The sequence below is a fragment of the Bubalus kerabau genome, chromosome 15, assembly GCF_029407905.1.
Source record: "Bubalus kerabau isolate K-KA32 ecotype Philippines breed swamp buffalo chromosome 15, PCC_UOA_SB_1v2, whole genome shotgun sequence".
Classification (NCBI taxonomy): Eukaryota; Metazoa; Chordata; class Mammalia; order Artiodactyla; family Bovidae; genus Bubalus; species Bubalus kerabau.
The window spans coordinates 70,400,668-70,423,108 of record NC_073638.1 but is presented as its reverse complement, the minus strand read 5'-3'; the positions used below and the strand labels follow the sequence as shown (position 1 = coordinate 70,423,108).

Here is a 22,441-nt window from a genome sequence, read left to right as displayed (position 1 = left end):
TGGATTTTTTAGTGTTTTTTCACATTTGTACAGCTACATTTGTCAAAAGTTAAATGGGAAGTTTTTTAATTTTAACTATTTCTGATTCTTAAAAATACTTTGCATCTCTTTTTCTTAATTGGCTTAAATTATTTTGTTGTTGTTGTTAAAAGATTTATATAATAGTGAGCTTCCCAGGTGGCTCAGTGGTAAAGAATCTGCCTGCCCATGCAAGAGACACAGGAGCAGGAAACACAGGAGATGCTGGTTTGAACCCTGGGTGGGGAAGAGCCCTTGGAGGAGGAAATGGCAATGTACTCCTGTATTCTTACCTGGACAATCCCTTGAACAGAGGAGCCTGGCGGCCTGCAGACCATGAGGTTGAAAAGATTTGGACATGACTGAGTGATTGAGCATGCATGCACAGGAGGAAATGGTAATGTACTCCTGTATTCTTACCTGGACAATCCCTTGAACAGAGGAGTCTGGCGGCCTGCAGACCATGAGGTTGAAAAGATTTGGACATGACTGAGTGATTGAGCATGCATGCACAGGAGGAAATGGTAATGTACTCCTGTATTCTTACCTGGACAATCCCTTGAACAGAGGAGCCTGGCGGCCTGCAGACCATGAGGTTGAAAAGATTTGGACATGACTGAGTGATTGAGCATGCATGCACAGGAGGAAATGGTAATGTACTCCTGTATTCTTACCTGGACAATCCCTTGAACAGAGGAGCCTGGCGGCCTGCAGACCATGAGGTTGAAAAGATTTGGACATGACTGAGTGATTGAGCATGCATGCACTGTATAATAGTACCAAAAATATAAAATCTTATCAGGAAGCTGGTATTTAAAATTAATAGTTCTGTGCACAGATATCATTCTTTAGGGATATTTGTGAATCACATCTCCCTACATGCCTGCAAGCTAAAGGATGTACATGCCTTCCTTCCAAATATCTGTCACTCAAACCATAGCAATAGCTGTGTGCCCTAATATGAAACAACATGAATGTATTCTTGTTTTCAATGAATCTGGTTACAAGAATAAAGTTTAGCTTTTTTTTTACTTCTCTAGTTATTCTGAACTATATTAACCAGACTGACCCAAGGAGTCAATGAAGTAGTCAATTCTACCAGGAAATGAACAAATTATATTAATAGAAAGGGCAATTATCTTATTGTAAAATCTATTTAAGGAAGTGAATAAAAATGTAGTATCATTTCTTTCTTTGGAGATTTCTGCAAATTCAGTAGGATATTCCTCATTCTTCTACTTCTGTTTGAGAAGCTCTAATTTGCAGTACTGATAAGACAAAAAGTTAGCAAAATTATATGGCAGGCAGAAAGACAATCCTTTCATGGATTTTTTTTTCTTTTACTGACTTTCTGTGTTGTCCCAGAGACTTCAAGATATCTTGCCCTTTCAGTTTTAAGTTTATGGCAATTTCCAGTACTGTGTCCATGATATTTTACAGAAGATAACTCCTTGTCTTCCCACTGAAAACATGAATTGTCTTCATATTGTTTCAGCTTCTAGTTCCCCATTGCTAGAGTCTGCTTCTCACAGTTTAGTTTGCCAGAGATTCTTTCTTAGGCTCACTCCTGCTCCCTAGTATCACGTATGATTTTCTGTTATGAATGGCATTTATCATTCAAGGGGTATATTTTAGGTGGAATTTTGACCCCTTGATCTTTTCCCCTTGGTAAAAGCGTATGAACATTTCATGTTACATGAAAAGGGGATTTGCAGATGTAATTTAAGTTACAGACATCAATATCCTAAAATTATCCTGAATTTTCTACATGGGCTCAGTCTAATCACATGAATCCTTAAAAATAACACTTTTTCTCTAACCAGAGAGATGCTGTAGAAGAGGAATCAAGCATAAGGAGGATGACATGAACCATTGATGGTTTGAAGGTGGAGAAGGCAACAGAATGGGAGACACATGAAGTCTCTAATCTAACAGACAGCAAGGAAATAGGAACCTTAGTCCTACATCCACCAGGAGCTGAATTCATCATCAACATAAATGTCTTTAGAAGCAGAATCTCCCTTAGAGTCTCCAGATAGCAGCACAGGACCATGGTAGCTGGCACTTTGATTCTGGCTTGGTAAGAATCTAAGAAAGGCACCCAGTCAAGCCCACCCATACAGAGATTGTAGAAAATAAATTTGTGATGTTTTAATTGTGTCAACTTTTCACAGCAGAAATGGAAAATTAACTTTAAATGAGAAGTGATGGATCTCAGTCAGTCAGACATCTTACACTTATGATCTTATAACAATTAAATAGATCAATCCTATTATATAGTGCTGCTGCTACTGCTAAGTCACTTCAGTCGTGTGCAACTCTGTGAGACCCCATAGGCAGCAGCCCACCAGGCTCCCCTGTCCCTGGGAGTCTCCAGGCAAGAACACTGGAGTGGGTTGCCATTTCCTTCTCCAATGCATGAAAGTGAAAAGTGAAAGTGAAGTCGCTCAGTCATGTCCGACTCTTGGCGACCCCATGGACTGCAGCTTACCAGGCTCCTCCATCCATGGGATTTTCCAGGCAAGAGTACAGGAGTGGGGTGCCATAGTGCTAGCTCTGTGTTATTACTAATGCTAGAAGATCATTTTGTTATTACTGTGTTTTAAAGCTTACTATCTATTTACTGAATGAGAACTAGATCCAAGTCTTTCATTTGATTTCTGTGATCAAAATCCTTTCTTTTTCCCGAGTAAGAGAATTTTCCTATTGACTGATGTGAAATATAAAGGGAAAATGAGGTGGGGCTACACTGCAGAGAATGAAGATACATCACCATCAAGGAAAGCATAGAGAAAAGAACCCATGTCCTTGATGACAGAGTTTGAGTTAATTGATTAAGTTACAACAGTATCTGTACTTTTTGACCACTTGTTGGAGGCCAGAGTGAGGTACTCCGCCCGTGGCAAAAGTCATGAGGAAGGAGGCTCAACATAAGCAAAGGCGGGATCGAGCCTCAGGAGTCCCCCTGGAAATCCTCGAGCATCTACCCCCATGAACAGAGCCTGCCTACTTTACTACTTTGTGCTCTCACCTACACCTCTGACTTTATGGGGTGCTGTCCCCCACCACCTCTTTCGGAGAAGGAGTTAACCTAGAGCTCCAGTTAATAAAAACTCCTGGGCGTGACAAGAGTGTTTTAACCTACAAACTCCTCTGAAGGTTCTCTAGCCTGCCTGACAGGCTTGTCCGGCCACATGTGATTGCTCACAGCCTCCCAACTGTGAGAGGCACGAGAGGCTTTAAACCTTCTAAAAACAGGTTCCTTAGAAAAGTTAGAAAGCTATTAGTATAAGTATAATGGGCTGATTAGAAATTGTATTGGTGAAGGGTTTTTTCATTTGTTGAGCCAATGTTTGTTGCTAAGTCTCCATATCCCCTGCCCTTACACACATTAATGAATATATAAGAGAAATAAGTATTAACCTTTGATATAAATCACGTTAGACCTTAGGCTAAGTAAATTCTTTCCTTAACTAAAACCCACTATACCCTCACCCTATAGGAATGTAACTTTATTTGGGTGGCGTCTGTTTAAGAATAATCACCCCTGGAGAAATAAGTGTCCTGGTTGACTGACCGCTGTCACAAGGAGAGGGTCATAAATTGTCAGCAGGCCCCCCTGGCCAGAAGATGATGTAACACCCCTAAGACCTCTGTATACATTTGTATGAAGCACCTGACTTTGATAAAAGTCAGGACTGCTGACCCCGCATGACCTTTGCATAACATCTCAGTGTATAAAAGTAGACCATGGAAAATAAAGAATTGGGATCAGTTCCTCGAAAGACTGGTCTCCCCATGTCTCTCTCTCTCTCTCACTCTGGTTGAGTCTCCATCTGGAGGGCGGAACCCACCAAGCTTACTAATTTTGCCTGGGCTTCTAAGATCTGACCAGGGAGGCCTCAGTGTCTCCTCTCCTTCGAGAGAACGGAAGGACGCCTGTGGCCTACATAAGTGGTGCAAACTTCTTGTCTTGAAGTTTTATTGTCTTGAAGTTTTATTGGTCCCCCGCGTAAACCAAGCTACTCAGCCTCTTTTCTCCACTGAATTTTCCTACTGAGCTATCCTCATTCTATTACTCTTTATATCTTTGATGAATAAATAATTAAATAGGTCACCGACGCCGTCCCCACTTCAAATACCCTGGATCAGCCGGGGCTGGACCCCGGCAACCACTTGCACCAAAGATTGTTCCTTTTTCTTCAGGATCATTTGCATTAGCTTTTCTGTCACTTAAAATACAAAGTTTTAATTGATACATATGTATATATACTTACAATTTGTTTTAAAAAGTACTAAGTAAATTAACAGCACATAGTCACTAAATCACCCTTACACTAAGTTTTACTGTATGTATTATGTTGATTACATTTTCTCTTTTCTGGTACATCATAAATGCCTTGAAGTCAGAAACCATGTCTAATGCACATTATGAATGCTATTGAGACTGTACTTGACTAAATCATTGAGAACAATTAGACAGAAAAGTAAAATGAAGCAATAATTTAAGGGACTGTTTCCCTCCCATGAAGACTTCAAGCCCTTTATGTCACTTTCAGTTGCAAAATTATATAGAAAGTAAGACCTAATATTTACACAAACTTGATACAGAGAGAAACAAAATAAAGTTAGATTTCTGGTGTGTTTATAAATTTTAGTTCCCTTTTTGCTTGCATTTAGTTTGTTGAAGTTGATGACTAAAATGCTACTTGGTTAATGGAAAAGTATTTTCTCTATCATGCATAACACATCACTATGTTAATCCTCATGGATAATTTAATGGGATCACATGTATTTAGATACCAGATTAATTTTTTTAGAATCTATTTCAAGGCATTCAGAATATCACCTTGGAAAATACCTTTCACTTGAATTCATGGGCCAGATATGTATTCTTCAATATGTTGAAGAATATATTTGAATAATTCAATTTATACAGAAAATTAAAAGATCTGAATCCATTTTTTATATAAGCATTTTCAAATTGTATCATTTCATGAAAATAAAGATGTTAATAACTCTTCTCAGGAAACTGGGTTTGAGGACAAGCTATGTGGCCTAATTTTATATACTGCTTGCATTTGCCATTTGTCTTCACTTGGACTGTTGCTTGGTTGTAGAGAATAAGGTGGATCTGATATGTGCTGTTCTAGTGGAGTTGGTAAGAATATATCAATACCCATTTATTGAAATGCTTGGAGCCATACTATGATTTAACATAGAGTTGTATTGATTCTTGAGGAAGTTTCCAGGAAATAATTTAGATCCTCTGTCACTAACAACAAGGTTTAAACACTCAGAGAAAAGCACCAAGAAGTATAACATAGAGTGTTAGATATCCTATTCTTGCGAAAGAGAGGACTCCATGGCTTCTTGGTTTCTAAATATCTGGTAGGTGATGCATGGAGTCCTTATAATGGGATAATTAAATATTGTTGGCTGGGATATTATGTGATTTTCTGTTCCTTTAAAAAAAATTCTTTTAGTGTTATTTTAAACATGAAGTAGTATATATTTTGCTCTTTTTCATGTACAACAAGCAGAAGTTTAAAACATTTAGATAAAGGCAATTTACTTTGCCAATATTGTTGAGCATTTTCCATTTCTGAGCAGATGATCTTATTTAAAAGAATGCTTTTCTCCTAGGCATAATTTTTTTCTCTCCTAACTTCTACCAGTCTACCCATGGTTCTTTGTTTAAAACATCACAGCTCGTGGCTGTAGCCATGGCTGTCACAGATAGAGGTCTATGACCAGTTGGATTTTGCTAAACCATGGCTCTAGATACATGACTCAATTCTATCTTTTGAGGCAATTCTTTTGACTATATTGATAATATCATCTTCATCTTTGAATTGTGAAGCTAGAAGATGTTATACAAGTTAATTTCCCTCCTCCTGCTCTTAGGCAGGTAAAATTCTAAGCCATCTGGAAGAGATTCTATTCTCCTTTTAAATATTTTAAAGAGATAAGCTGCATAACTTTGACTTATATGTGAATTAAGCTTTTTTCACTAGTGGTGATCAGTAGATTATCTTATATGTCTTACCAAAATCTCTTCCATGACTGTTTCTTTTTCTGATCTTTTGGAAATAAAACATTCACAGTTTTTGCTTCAAATCACCATTTTGAACTTTATATTTTAGGTGAAATTGTGTTCCTCTTTTCATTTTTCTGGGTATAAAGCCATGTTTTTTTAATGCTTATAACTGTGTCATATTGATTTTATAAAGGTTTAACATAGAAGTGTCAGCAGAAAATAAGTTTGACAGGATTTGGTTGCTGCCTATAAGACATACAATTATTAGTATTATTATCAATAAGACTAAATTATTTTTATTATACTACCTTAAAGTCTAAAAAAGGATTTCTATTCAAATGAGCTCACTAAATCTTTCCTACTTATTCTCTCACAGTTATTATTATTATATTTTTAATAAGGAAATGATAGTGAGGAATATATTACATGTGTGTATGTTCAGTTGTGTCTGACTCTTTGGGATCCCATGGACACTTGTCCACCAGGCTCCTCTTTCTACGGGATTTTCCAAACAAGAATACTGGAGTGAGTTTCCATTTCTATAGTAGAAGTAATAGCTGAATTAAGAAATATCCTATATCCTTAGGCATAAATTTAAGATTTCTTCCAATCTAATCATTCATCCATGCAAGGAATTATAAGAAAAGGTGTGGGTGGGGCAATTAGGCATTTATTTTAATCTTATCCAAAGAAAATAGATAATCAAAAGGGTGTTGGGCTGAATAGACTCTTGCTTTATTTTAGTTTTAATCATTTAAAGTTGAGAGAGAGCTATCTTCCCATTAATGACTGGAGTTGATGTAATAGGTCTTGGTTTTCCTAACTTATCTTGCTTTGGTTACATTTGCCTCATCCTAGAACCTGTGAGCAAAAGAAGGAAGATGACTCTACAGAGAAAACAGAATCCTTTAAATTTTTTAAGGATTAATTTATGGGAGTATACAAATTTAATATTTTGCTGAGTAATATTTAATACAAAACACAATAAGGAGCTTTATTTAATTCAGTAATATAAATTCTGTTCTAGAATTTGCATCTTATAATTTACTCACTTATTTTGTAGCCAGTGTGACTTCTCTTTCTTCCAGTTTCTCTCAATTCCCATATTTGGCATGATTTTCCTTATCTCTTTTTAAACTCTTTTCCTTCTTCTTTCTTTCCTTCTTTCTTCTCTTCTCATTCTTTCTTTCTTTGTCTCTTTGTAATTCAAAAGGCTACTACCTTCACTTTTCCTGTTTCAATCTGTTTTGTTTTCCAGTTTGTCATGACTATCCAGTGCTGGGTGTGAGACTTCTTTACATCAAGAAGTAAACCTTAGGAGAAAAAAGAGCTAGAAGACTTACTAGGAGGCATCCATTCAGGCTACTATGACAAAAATATCAGAGGCTGGGTGGCTTAAATAATCAACATTTATTTCTCATGGTCCTGGAGTCTAGGAAATCCAAGATCAAAGTGCCAGCAGATTCAGTGTCCAGGGAGTGCATCTTTTCTGGGTCAAAAATGACTGTCTTCTTATTGTGTCTTCACATGGCAGAAAGGGCAAGAGAGTCCCCAATGTTCCTTTATAAAGGCACTGATCCCCTATATGAGGGCTCCATTTTCATGAAATACTGGGCTTCCCAAGGCCATACCTCCAAATACCATCACACTGGTGATTGCATTTCAAAATATAAATTTTGGGGAGAACAAACATTCAATTTATTCCACGAGGACAGAAATTTATCCTAGTTAAACAAATCCAGAAATATACTTTGGACTGACAGAGTTTTAGTATGACAAAAGTCATTATTATTTTTGTTCTTACTGTTGTCATTGGCCTTGTGATCATGGACAAAAATTGCTTAGTAATGTTGCTCATTGGATTTTAAATCAGGACAGTCAAGGGGACAGAGGCCATAATTATTTTCCTATAGCTAAGAAAATGATAGCTCAGAAGATTTAAAAAATGGCCACTTCAGAAATGGGTGTTAATAGATATAAATAAGTCAGAGCAAGGAAGTATGCTACAGGTAGGAACATCTTCAGAAGCTGGAGAAATCCAGTCTCTTTCAAGGCACAACATTAAGCATGAGGTACAAAAATCTCTCAGGGAAAGATAAGATTTTAATTCAAGGAACAAAACAGAAAGTAAAGGGGAATAAGGTTCTGGCACTGAGAGCAAAATTCTAAGATAGATGTAATATCTAGAACATAAGTCAATTCTAAAATTTAGCTAGTCCAAGATTTTACTATAGAGTTGGTGGTGTATATTTATTTTAGGCACTTAATTATTATCCTGCATCTCCAAAGAAGAGAAGAATATGGGTAAGGAATTTGGGTAGATTCTATGTACGTTCTTGAAAGCAGATCTATTCATGTAACTTCTGTGGAGTAATTATATTATTTCCCTAGGTTGCTGATGTGACTGTAATTTGAAAGGGTATCTTCCTGAAATTGAGACGGATTATGTCTCTTACTGTTTTCTTTCTGTTGTTAATTTCTTTTCTCATAAAATGTCAACATGAATTACTGCTCTTCAGCTGAGTCAACATTGTTGACTTTGCAGAGTGTTGTCAAACTTTCCTGTGCATGTTAATTACTTTGGTGGTGGGTGAGGGGAGTTGTAAACTTAAATAGAGTAAGGCTCCACTCCAAGAGTTACAGATTTAGTGAATGGAGGCTGAAACTGTGGATTTTTAACAGTTCCAGAGTGACACTAATGGCATGGATCTTAGGCTACATTTTGAGAACTACCATTTTAACACACTAGCTTTAAGTCATTTGCATTTCTATTATATGAAATTGTATTTCAATGCAGAAGTAATGCTATTTCTTGTCCTTCTGTGGCTTTGTATGTAGTGTGCAAGGCAAGTGGAAAATTTGTGTATTTCTTTCTGAAACTAACTTTACTAGAAAAGATCTTTTAGATAGACACTAAATATATTTACTTGGAAATATATGACAAAAAATTAAGCTTTAACAAATGAAAACTACATTTTCCCAAGCACTGCATGGCTCAGCTGTTGACAACTTATTTGTTAATGCTTAATAATTCAATCTCTGAAAAATTCATGAGATCCATACTTTCTCAAAGAGATATGATGATTATTATTCAGAGGCATCACAGTAATGAATGATATCTTGTAGAAGCCAATTACATTATAAGTCAAAGACTGTTGGCCATTTATATTAAAGCATATATTTCAAGTCTCTTAAACTATCTTAATTATCATTTTTCTCAGCTGGGCATTTGATAAAAACTGAGGAGTACATAATTAGAGATTAAATTCTGTCTAACATTGGAAGAACAGATTTTCTGTATCACTGATTAAAGATGAAACACTCTATCTTAAAAACCAGTAGTAGAGTTGATAGCCACTTGATAAATCCACAGAGTAAATATGTCTAGTATTCTTATTATACTAACAAAATTCAGAAGTATTATGTGGTAATATAATACTTTAAATTAAAAGTATCTAATATAGTTTTTAAATTGACCTGTATTTTGTTGTATTTTAAAGATGGGGCAAATAATTTTCTTTTTTTTTTCTTTAGACTGGTAACAAATTGCACCTATAATTCAATGATGGTACTTAGCACGCTTTTAAAAAATTACTTGTTATTTTGCATCTCCTCGACTAGATTTTTGAAAAGACAGAACTTTTTTTAAAAAAAGTTATTTTCACTGGTGTACAACTCCTAGGAGAGATCTAATGAGTATCTCGGTGAACTATGGGCCAGAAATCTTCACATGTCAAGCTATACAAATAGTCCTTAGAAGGTAGGATTTTCATTTCTGTAGTTTATCAGCTCATTCCATCTCTGAGTTTGTACCGTGACCATAACACAAGGCATTACCATAAGGCAGGCATATTACTTTGTAGTCATTCCACATTGGTGTCTTAGTCAGACTCCTCAGCTGTGACTCTGTAAAGCTTTCCTATGAAAATACATTGGTTAAGTACAGCCTTTCAGCCAGGCAGGTTGTATGATTTCAGGTCATATGACAAACTTGGAAAGCATTAATTATTCTTTTCTAATAGCTGAGGATTAATATCTAGGTAGCTGAGTTTAGACAGAGGGTGCTGAAAGAGAAGCAACCTCCTGAAATAGGACGGTGCAGCTCTCAGTGGGGGCTGCCTGGCACATCTCATAACAACTGCATCACCAGCCATAATCACATCATGCAGAGCATTTTAATGATGCCAAACTTTAAGTCGAGGAAAAGGAGCCGTGCAGAGCATGCTTCTAGAAATTGCTGTATTTTTAATCAAAAGATTATAATTCCATAGAGACTTTTATCTCTAGAATTAAATGTGATGCTGAAGTTTTATGACTCTGTAATATGGCTAAGGAATAGTCTTGCCATCTTATTGATGGATTTGCAATAGCTAAGTCAGATTAACACGTAGCTGTCATTAATTCCAAGAAGATGATTTGGTCTCAAAGATATATGAATTCTCCTTAATTTACATCTCTTAAACTCTAAGAAGCACAAGGGGATATTCCATAAATGGACATCACCAGATGGTCAATACTGAAATCAGAATGATTATATTCTTTGCAGCCAAAGATGGATAAGCTCTATACAGTCAGCAAAAACAAGACCAGGAGCTGACTGTGGCTCAGATCATGAGCTCCTTATTGCCAATTTCAGACTGAAATTGAAGAAAGTAGGGAAAACCACTAGACCATTCAGGTATGACTGAAATCAAATCATTTACGATTACACAGTGGAAGTGAGAAATAGATTTAAGGGACTAGATCTGATAAACAGAGTGTCTGATGAACTATGGACAGAGGTTCGTGACATTGTACAGGAGACAGGGATCAAGACTATCCCCATGGAAAAGAAATGCAAAAAAGCAAAATGGGTGTCTGAGGAGGCTGTACAAATAGCTGTGAAAAGAAAGGAAGCCAAAAGCAAAGGAGAAAAGGAAAGATATATCCATCTGAATGCAGAGTTCCAAAGAAAAGCAAGGAGAGATAAGGAAGCCTTCCTCAGTAATCAGTGCAAAGAAATAGAGGAAAACAGCAGAATGGGAAAGACTAGAGATTTCTTCAAGAAAATTAGAGATACCAAGGGAACATTTCATACAAAGATGGGCTCAATAAAGGACAGAAATGGTAGGGACCTAACAGAAGCAGAAGACATTAAGAAGAGTTGGCAAAAATACACAGAGGAACTGTACAAAAAATATCTTCACAACCCACATAATCACGATGGTATGATCACTCACCTGGAGCCAGACATCCTGGAATGTGAAGTCAAGTGGGTGTTAGGAAGCACCACTATGAACAAAGTTAGTGGAGGTGATGGAATCCAGTTGAGCTATTCCAAATCCTGAAAGATGATGCTGTGAAAGTGCTGTACTCAATATGTCAGCAAATTTGGAAAACTCAGCAGTGGCCACAGGGCTGGAAAAGGTCAGTTTTCATTCCAATCCCAAAGAAAGGCAATGCCAAAGAATGCTCAAACTACCATACAATTGCACTCATCTCACACGCTAGTAAAATAGTACTCAAAAATCTCCAAGCCAGGCTTAAGCAATACGTGAACTGTGAACTTACTGATGTTCAAGCTGGTTTTAGAAAAGGCAGAGGAATCAGAGATCAAATTGCCAACATCTGCTGTATCATCAAAAAAGCGAGAGTTTCAGAAAAATATCTGTTTCTGCTTTATTGACTATGCCAGAGCCTTTGACTGTGTGGATCACAATAAACTGTGGAAAATTCTGAAAGAGATGGGAATACCACACCACCTGACCTGCCCCTTGAGAAACCTATATGAAGGTCAGGAAGCAACAGTTAGAAGTGGACATGGAACAATAGACTGGTTCTAAATAGGAAAAGGAGCACGTCAAGGCTTTATATTGTCACCCTGCTTATTTAATTTATATGCAGTGTATATATCTCACATCATGAGAAAAGCTGGGCTGTAGGAAACACAAGCTGGAATCAAGATTGCTGGGAGAAATATCAATAACCTCAGATATGTAGGTGACACCACCCTTATGGCAGAAAGTGAAGAAGAACTAAAAATCCTACTGATGACAGTTCAAGGGGAGTGTGAAAAAGTTGGCTTAAAGCTCAACATTCAGAAAACTAAAATCATGGCATCCGGTCTTATCACTTCATGGAAAATAGATGGGGAAACAGTGGAAACAGGGTCAAATTTTATTTTAGGGGGTTCCAAAATCACTGCAAAGGGTGACTGCGGCCATGAAATTTAAAAGATGCTTACTCCTTCGAAGAAAAGTTATGACCAACCTGGACAGCATATTAAAAGGCAGAGACATTACTTTGCCAACAAAGGTCCATCTTGTCATGGCTATGGTATTTCCAGTAGTCAAGTATGGATGTGAGTGTTGGACTATAAAGAAAGCTGAGCACTGAAGAACAGATGCTTTTCAACTGTGGTGTTGGAGAAGACTCTTGAGAATTCCTTGGACTGCAAGGAGATCCAACTAGTCTATTCTAAAGGAGATCAGTCCTGAATGTTCATTGGAAGGACTGATGCTGAAGCTGACACTCCAATACATTGGCCACCTAATGCGTAGAGCTGACTCATTTGAAAAGACACTGATGTTGGGAAAGATTTACGGCACGAGTAGAAGGGGACAACAGACGATGAGAATGGCTGATGGCATCACCGACTCAGTGGACATGAGTTTGGTTAAACTCTGGGAGTTGGTGATGGACAGGGAGGCCTGATGTGTTGCAGTTCATGGGGTTGCAAACAGTCGGACAGGACGTATCGACTGAACTGAACTGAACTGAAACCTTCACTGGGGCTTCCCAGGTGGCACAATTGTAAAGAACCGCCTACCAATAAAGGAAGTACAAGAGCCACAGGTCAGTCCCTGGGTCAGGAAGATCCCCTGGAGTAGGAAATGGCAACCCACTCCACCATTTTGCCCGGAAAATCCTAGGCAAAGGGGAACCTGGCGGGCTACTGTCCATGCAGTCAGAAAGAGTTGGACATAACTGAATACTGCATACAAACCCTCCCTAATCCAGCCACTCAATGCCAAAGTAATTTGCCTAATGAGGCATCTGCTTATCTTACCAGTGATGTTTTTAATTAATCTTCTTGATTATTTTCTTAAAGTCACCCTGATTTTCCCTTGTTCTGACAAACTTTCTCTAGTGCTTCCTTAGTGCCTTAGTGCTTTTTATAGCTCCTACCTAGATAGATCCCAAATGCCTGCATTGCTAACATTTTATCATTTTTCCTCCCCTCAGTTCAAAAAAAGTCTCTTTGATGTCCCTTCTTCATTGTATCTAACATCCAGACTTTCTCCCAGTCATTTCCACCTGTATCAGTTACCTATTGATGTGTGATAGACCACTTTAAAATTTAGAATGTTAAACAAGTAATTATGAATTATTTCCCCCGAGTCTATGGCTAAGTCTATGGATTTGAGCATGAGTAAATCTACTCTTTAAGGCCAGGTAGGTTCGGCTGATGTCAGCTAGGTTCCTTCCTGCATCAACTGGTGAATTGGCTATGGGATTGGCTGTTCTATGATGACTTTACTTACATATCTGGTGGTTCACTGACTGATGCATGGGTTAATGCCAGTGTCAGGGTCATAAATTCCTCATTATCCAGCAGGTTAGTCCAGCCTTACTTTAAAAGAGCCAGTGGAAGCACATGCTAGGTTCTGAGACTCATTCACAGAAATGGCACACTGTCATTTCCATCATAATCCCCAAATCACAAAGCCAACCCAGAGTCCAGAGGTGACAAAAAAAGACCACGCTTATTAATGGGAGTAACTACCAGGCCATGTAGCAAAGAGCATTGATATAAGGAGAGCTAGAGAATTGGGATAATTTTTGTATAAATTCTATCACATTACCTTATAGTATTTTCCTCATAATTTTTAACATCTCTAAAGTTATGGCTTTTGTCTTTTAATTTGTTAATTATTTTTTTCTCACATGGATTTAAGTTCTATGAGGAGATAAAATTTTATCATCCTTGTATATACAGGATCTAAAACATTATTTACCAAGTGATTATTAAAATTTGTAATGATAAAATAGATGAATAATCTCACTGGCATTATATATCTCAAAAATTTCTTGGTATGCATTGTTCTTTGAGGATACTTATTCCTCCCTCAAAAAACAAATTCTCCACACTTTAGAGTCTTATAGACACTGATGAGATAGTCTAAGAACAGAAATGCAAATATAGGTTCATTTCTCATATATTTTTAAGCAGATTGCTCATGGTTGTATTACCTTATTTTCATTAAGTGTCTGAGCAGAAGTTTCTTTCATGCCTCATATCACTGCTAGCTTTCAGAAGTCAAGAAATCCAGGGGACAATCTCAGTGGCTCAAGGAATCCCCAGGTCATGAAGAGCAATATGTGATCCGGACATGGCATCCAGGAAGAGCTGAAGTTTCAAAAGTTTGGTTTGCCAAGGAGGTAGCAGTTCAGGATGAGACAGCAATGTGAGAAACACAGACATTTTATTTCTTTTCTGTATCTATGTGGGATAAAGAAAAGACTTTGCCATATTTGAGAGCCAGTGGTGTCCAAAATGCTTTTTTAGATGCTTTAGAGAATTCATTTCTCCTTCATTACAAAACCTATTCCTATACCAGTTTTGAAGATATTGCATTAAGGGAAATTATTTGCCAAGGACTATTTAGCTTGAAAGGAGAAGAAGAGGACTTGAATCCCAAGACTCTTCTTCCACCATGTTCCAGGAAATAGAATGTTAAAAAATAGAAATATCAATATATACAAATAGGATATTCATTTGTTTCATGTCAGAGAGGGACAATCTTCTAATGGAATTAATTAAAAAGTTTAGACTCATAAATAAACAGCCTGTCCTAAGATATACAGTATCAAATGAGTTTTAAATGTATAAATATCTGAATCAATGGGATCAAGATGAAACTTATGATTGCCACCTAAAGTGGGGGTCTTGGTGCTCCCTGCTCAAAATCTAATAAAGATGCAAGATTAGTGGAAAGGGAAGTTTGTTTTATTTTGGGTAAACAGCTGGGGAGAGGAGAGTGGGGAACTCCTGTCCAAGGGCTGACTCCCTGTACTGACAATCAGTGAGCAGAGTATTTTATAAGCAGAGGAAGGGGGCTACACATAGCTCTGACAGTCATCTTGGAATTGGTCATAGGGTGGTCTAATCAGGGTCATCTTGACTGTTTTAAGCAGAATTAATTTTCAGTTCCTGGATTTTTTTATTCCCATATAATTGAGGTTAATTTTCGGAATTGTGGCAGCTTAGATCATGGCTACAGCCTGGTCATCATATAGTTAACTTTTTCCACCTGGTGGAAGTTTTGTACCTTTAAGACAGCTCACAGGATATGGCTCAAAATATTATCTATAGCCTTTGAAAGAAAGTAAAAGTGAAAGTCACTTAATACTTTTTAAGTATTAAGAATACTAGAGTGGGTAGCCTTTCCCTTCTCCAGGGGACCTTTCCAACCCAGGGACTGAACCCAGGTCTCCCACAATGCAGACAGATTCTTTACCAACTGAGCCACTAGCCCTTGAGGAGAAACCAAGGTTCCTTGACTTCACTTAATGACTGAACCATTATTATTTAGCCTTGTTGGTTTGCATTTATTTGTTTCTACATTTCTCACTTATTAAACTTATTCTTTGGCTAAAGTCAAAAGTCAGGCTGAGAACATGGTGGGGAAGGACTACAAGTCCTGCTCCATTTCATGATTAGTGATGAAATTAACCAAAACATTTGATAACCATAATACAGGGTATTCAAAATCTGAAATCCCATGTGGTAAGGTAAAGTGCCCAAGAAAAATACTATTTGTGACAGTGATAATGAAAACAAGATAAATAAGGAATAAAGGGATCACTGAAAACTTAAACATCACAATCTAAAGGAAACAGAGGTAAGAAAATATATTATGATGTTGTTCAAAATGAAGAGAAAGACAATGATGAAAACAATGAGTATCACCCAGGACAGAGTTATAGGAGTAATGCTCCTCAGCAGTACTTCTTAAAATGCACCGTGCACACAAATCACCTGCTGAGGATCAAGTTAATGCAGATTCTCATTCAATACATTTGGTTTAAACATCAAAATTCAACATTTCTAATAAGTTCTTTATGAAGCCAAAGCTGCTGGTTCAAGAACCACACTTTGAGTATCAAAGGTCTGCATGTTAACAAAAGCATTTCAGTACAGTTATAGGGCCCCTAATAAATGAAAAATAAATATTTACGGCTGAAAACTTTTCACATACACACTCTCACACACACTTTCTCTTTCATACATACACTTAAATACATGTACTCCATCAAGATACATGACAAAATATGCAATAGGATTGGAAGACTAACTAAAGTACTGTTTCTAACCACCCAGAGAATTAAAACTGATAATTTAAATCAAAATAAAAACTGAATTTCTTGGAAAATGTACAAGTTAAACTATTAAATTTTATGGATGTTAAGCAGCATGTATTGATATTTATTTACACGTTCTGATTATTCACACAAATACAGATATGTTTCTGAAATTCTTCATTTGGATGGTTGAATCACATACTGGGTTTTGGTCAGAGGTGAACACACACTTATTGACCTGTTACATAAATGACTTCCTTACTAAGGACTTTTATATAAATACTTCCCAATTGAGCACTGGTTGCAGAGTTGTTGCCTACAAAGAATTCTGCCTTCTTTACCAGTTAGAAATAGATATTTAAAACTTAAGCTTCCTGCTGTGTTTGGGATCTGGAAGAAAAAGAACCAAGCTGAGAGTAATAGGGAGAAAATAAAGATGGCTGAAAGAAATTAAGGTAATCTATGTAAAAGGTTGGGAAATGAGTTACATAGTCAACCCTTTTATGCTAAGTGAAATCTGCATAAATTTACTTCACTTAAATTTTCACTTTGTGTAGAGGAAGAAAATGTTTTCAGTTCAGTTCAGTCACTCAATCGTGTCCAGCTTTTTGCAACCCCAAGAGTGTTTTAGGAGGCACCGAAGATATATTTTCTACAGCCTTTGATGATCTACACCATCATATGCATATTTTTAAAAGATTTTGAAAGAGAGTGAGAGAGAGAGAAAGAAGGAGAGGAAGAGGTGTAACATAGGTTCAGTTGGTCACTGATACAATATTGCTCAAGTATAGCTCTCCTATCTAGTCACCAGTGGGCCATGGGTCAACCTAAAAATCACTAGCCCTTGAGACCAATACCGAGTATTAGTCAAACAAGCCAAGCCAATAAGAAGCCTATATGGTCAACTTTTCTGTGGAAAAAAAAAAAATGTGAACAAGACAGGCATTCAAAGCATAATAAGCTGCTCTACATCACACTTTTATAAGATGCTATCTTTTGAGATCTTCAAAAATGGACTTTCAACAAATTTTGAAGAGTAAATTAAGTGAATTCAAAAGGAAAAATACAAATGTATTACTATTTAAATCTCTCTCTACTCCAACAAGTGATTATGAGAATAAAGTAGAAGTAAACCTGTTGAAAGGATCCCACTGAAAGTAGTCTTTTCAATAACTATAGGAATTTACTTCTGTGTTGTAGAGATACATGCCCTGCAGGAAGTAGAATCAAGCATTTTATAACTGAAAATAACTTGAATTTATCCAAAATAATTAATTACTTTTTAGTTAGCAAATTAAAATCCAGAAGTTATACTAAATTTATCTATTGATAAATAATATTTCATGGAACAGTCAGGTGTTTTTTGTTTATTATTAAAAAAAAAAAACCTCTTCAGAACTTACTGTATAATAGGGCCTATGGATAAAATACAATCTCTATTTTCAGAGAGGCACATAAAGATTCAGGCTTTGTAGTTACATGTGGCTTAGAATCTTGGCTCTTCCACTCATTAGTACTGCCTCAGGAAAGCTACTTATCCTTTCTAATACTTGATCTCCTCATCTGTACAATAGGGACAATGGTATATATTCCATGGTTATTGAAAAGTTTTAAACATTAGTAAGAGTGTTCAGTACAGCACCTGTGGTAGAGTAGTTGTTCAGTCAATATAAATTATCATTGGTTTAATTCACTGTGTATCCTCCTGTACTTGCTTTCAGTGTTAAAAGTTTATCTAAATAACTAACAAAATTAGCACTCTTAATAATAATTATAGTAGTCATAATAACAATAATTATAATAATGTATGTATATTGATCCATTCATGAAAAAAAAATGAAGGGTAGGGTGATTGAGGGTGAAAGGGTAGGACAGCTCAGCCAAAAAGAATCTTCCTGCAATTCAGGAGAAACAGGTTCAATCTCTGGGTCAGGAATATCCCCTGGAGGAGGAAACAGCAACTCACTCCAGGATTCTTGCCTAGAAAATTCCATAGAAAGAGGAGCTTTGTGGGCTAGAGTCCAAGGGTTGTAAAGAGTCAGACATGACTCAGACACACACAAGAAAATTGAATATGCACTAATTTCTGGTGCTTTGGTGATATTAATGATATACATATTTCTCAAAATGTAGGGCTTATGAAGCAAACTATCAATACTTGAAGAGACTTAAGAATTCTGAGATACACCTAGACAGGTCACAGTCACACAGAAAGAGGAGTCGACGTCTAACACAATAAGGGAAGGGAAATTAGCTGCATTTACAAGAAACATTATACTTTGATTGAAAGCAAAGAACAGTCCTTAAACTGACCAGCAGTCCATAGGGCTGAGTAAAAGTCCCACTTATGAGCTGTTTGAGTTTCTGCAAATTATTTAACTCTTTCAGCCTCAGCTGCCTTATCTATAAACTAGACTACCAATAGTATATAACCCTTATAGAATGTTCGATAATTTAACAAAATGTATATTAAAATGTCTGGCACAATGTCTAGCATTAGAGAGGCATTCAGCATATGTTCATCAGCCTGAACTATCCTACCCTAGGAATGGAAGGCACATGGGTTACAGGGAATGCTCCACTGAGCCCGTGACAGCTTAGGCCAGCTGACTTAGGTGTTAAAGATCTGGCTGTGCCTTTATCTACAAATGATACTGAGATGTCTTGACCAGGCCAGGTGCTCCTTCCTCCCTTTTAGTTGGGTTGTGTAAAAAAAAAAAATTGTATATAATTTAACCAGATAGAAAAGCATTTCCCCACCAACAGGAAAAAGTCCTCATTGTCCACTTGGATTCTTGTATAATGATAGCTTTCAATGACAATTTTCATCTTCTTAAATGTCAGTAAAATCATGAAAACAAAAAGCCTAGGGAAAGCCAAAAATCTTATAAAACTTAAAGATTAAACAGTACAATTGTAAGAGTGGAGAATACACTGAAGTAAAACCCATATAAATTGTGTGGCCCCATCTGAGGTTTTCAGAAATGCAAATTACTATCCTATGTTTATCACCTACTGAAGGAACTTTAGTTAGCATATCCTATCCTAAGTGGAGGTTTTACATTTTATTTTTTAACACTTTTCAAAGATTTTTTTAAAATGGACCATTTTTAAAATCTTTTTTTTAGAATGGCATTGAAACATGTATAATATCATTTTTTAAATCTTTATTGAATTTGTTACAATATTTCTTCTGTTGTATGATTTTTTTTTTTTTTGGCCACAAGGCATATGGAATTTTTGCCCACAAATTAGATATCAAACTGCACCCCTTGCGTTGGAAGACAAAATCTTAACCACTTGACAACCAGGGAAGTCCCTGAGTGGAGGCTTTAAACTAATCTTATAAGGGGGTATTTTTTCAATGTCATATTCTTGATCAAAAAATAAAAATTAGATCATTATTAAGTTCAAGGGCACCTAAAAATAAATTCATAAGAATTTTGAGCTTTGCAGATTCTTTATTAAAACCATTCTTTGTTTCTTTCCAAGTGATTATCAATAATTGGGATTACCAGACCACCTGACTTGCCTCTTGAGAAACCTATATGCTGGTCAGGAAGCAACAGTAGAACTGGACATGGAACAACAGACTGGTTCCAAATAGGAAAAGGAGTACGTCAAGGCTGTATATTGTCACCCTGCTTATTTAACTTGTATGTAGAGTACATTATGAGGAACGCTGGGCTGGGAGAAGCACAAGCTGGAATCAAGATTGCTGGGAGAAATATCGATAACCTCAGATATGCAGATGACACCACTCTTATGGCAGAAAGTGAAGAGGAACTAAAGAACCTCTTGATGAAAGTGAAAGTGGAGAGTGAAAAGGTTGGCTTAAAGCTCAACATTCAGAAAACTAAGATCATGGCATCTGGTCCCATCACTTCATGGCAAATAGATGGGGAAACAGTGTCAGACTTTATTTTTGGGGGCTCCAAAATCACTTCAGATGGTGACTGCAGCCATGAAATTAAAAGACGCTTACTCCTTGGAAGGAAAGTTATGACTAAACTAGATAGCATATTAAAAAGCAGAGACATTACTTTGTCAACAAAAGTCCATCTAGTCAAAGCTATGGTATTTCCAGTAGTCATGTATGGATGTGAGAGTTGGACTATAAATAAAGCTGAGCACAGAAGAATTGATGCTTTTGAACTGTGATGTTGGAGAAGACTCTTGAGAGTCCCTTGGAAAGCAAGGAGATCCAACAGGTCCATCCTAAAGGAAATCAGTCCTGGGTGTTCATTGGAAAGACTAATGTTAAAGATGAAACTCCAAGATTTTGGCCGCCTTATGTGAAGAGCTGACTCATTTGAGAAGACCCTGATGTTCGGAAAGATTGAGGGCAGGAGGAGAAGGGGATGACAGAGGATGAGATGGTTGTATGGCATCACAGACTCAATGGACATGGGTTTGGGTGGACTCTGGGAGTTGGTGATGGACAGGGAGGCCTGGCGTGCTATGGTTCATGGGATTGCAAAAAACCAGACACGACTGAGCTACTGAATCGTACTGATTATCAATAAAACTTTGACATTAATAAATAAATACATTAGAATAATACTAGTACTTACTTTACAGACAGTGAGGAATAGGAATTAAGTAATCTGTCCTGATTTCTGAAATGTTAAAATATAGTTAAAATACACACACACACACACACACACACATGTAGGTAAAACATTAGAATCAGTGAAATAAAACATATGAAAATCACCAGACTCCCTGTTTGGTTATACATTGTACTCTGTATTCCTTGACAAGACTGAATTATACTTCACAGGCTATTTAGAGGAAATAAAGTTTTCAGTTGCAATGTTCAAAGAGAAAAATGAAAGCAGATTGAGTTCCTAGCATCAGAATTATGGAAACTGAGATCTTGACTCTGTAAGTATACCTAAAGTTTAGCTGCTTAACTACAGAGAGAGTAAAGTAATATAATTTCTCTCAACCTGGAACTGATCGTTCACAAACATCTATGAAGGAGAATATACTTCAACTGAAGACTCACTATAGTTTTATGGATGTAATATAAGTTTCAATAAGGGTTCATTGTTTAAAAGAATAGGATCACATTCAAAGATAGAGTTGGGCCAGTATTTTGGATTGGAGTTGATAGAGTTTCCAGTAGGCTACAGTGAGTTTTAAAATAATGAAACCTTGGTGGCACACATGGTTTTATTTTACTTAGTTTTGCTTTGTTAGCTTAACAATGTGACTTACCCTGGAAAACCCTAAGAGTGGACAGATGAGGAAAGTCACTCCAGATTAGATCTCATTCTATTCCTTAGCTGAGATATATAGAAGAAAAGTCTTAGAGATTCATTATATGTCTTGCATAAGAATGTAAGTTCCACTTAAGAACAAGTGAAGGAAGACTGCATTAGACTTGCTATTATTTTATCTCCTATGAGCTCATTTTTAACTGATAGAAAGATTGCTGCTATAAAAAATTTATTGCTGAAATATACAAAATGTTTAATCCAAAATTTAGAAAACCCAAGGATTTCTGGAAGAAATTATTAATTGTTAACATAAGGGAATAAAGATAAATTGCATTATCTGAAAAAGTGTCAAGTATCAAAAATTGTCTTTTATTGGCAAAAATCCTCAAATGTTTTACAGTGTGAGGTAATGAAAGGGCAGACAGAAGAGACAGAGAATGAGACATCCTAGATCCTGAACAGCTACGAAGGAAGATAAATGAATACCAGGTATTAACACACTTCTTTCCTGCCACTTGAGACTTGAACAATGTACTAGTACAATTGTTTTAAAAATTTGCTTATTAAATTCTGTTGTCTTAAATCTTGATAAAGTTGTATGCTTACATGTATTTTCTAGAAGAAGATGGGATTCATCTCTGTATTCTAACAGAGGACGGAAAGACAATAACTATGTATTAGTCGTTGAAATTTAAACTGCAACAAGACAAAAAAAATGAACATGAAAAGATAAGCTTCTAGAAATTTTGGAAATGTTGCCAAGAGATTTTCACTTTCCACAAGAATTGAGATAAGCAATTGAGATGATTTATAT

At 36.5% G+C, this 22,441-nt stretch overlaps 1 long non-coding RNA gene across 1 annotated transcript in view; it reads left to right on the top strand.

Moving 5' to 3' along the window:
- The window catches only part of LOC129628517 (uncharacterized), a 33,079-nt gene extending 10,884 nt beyond the window's left edge, over window positions 1–22,195 (top strand). Inside the window, exon 3 of the long non-coding RNA XR_008702824.1 lies at window positions 22,028–22,195. This is a non-coding gene — a long non-coding RNA (uncharacterized LOC129628517). The remainder of the gene's footprint in view (window positions 1–22,027) is intronic.
- The last annotated feature ends 246 nt before the right edge of the window (window positions 22,196–22,441 follow it).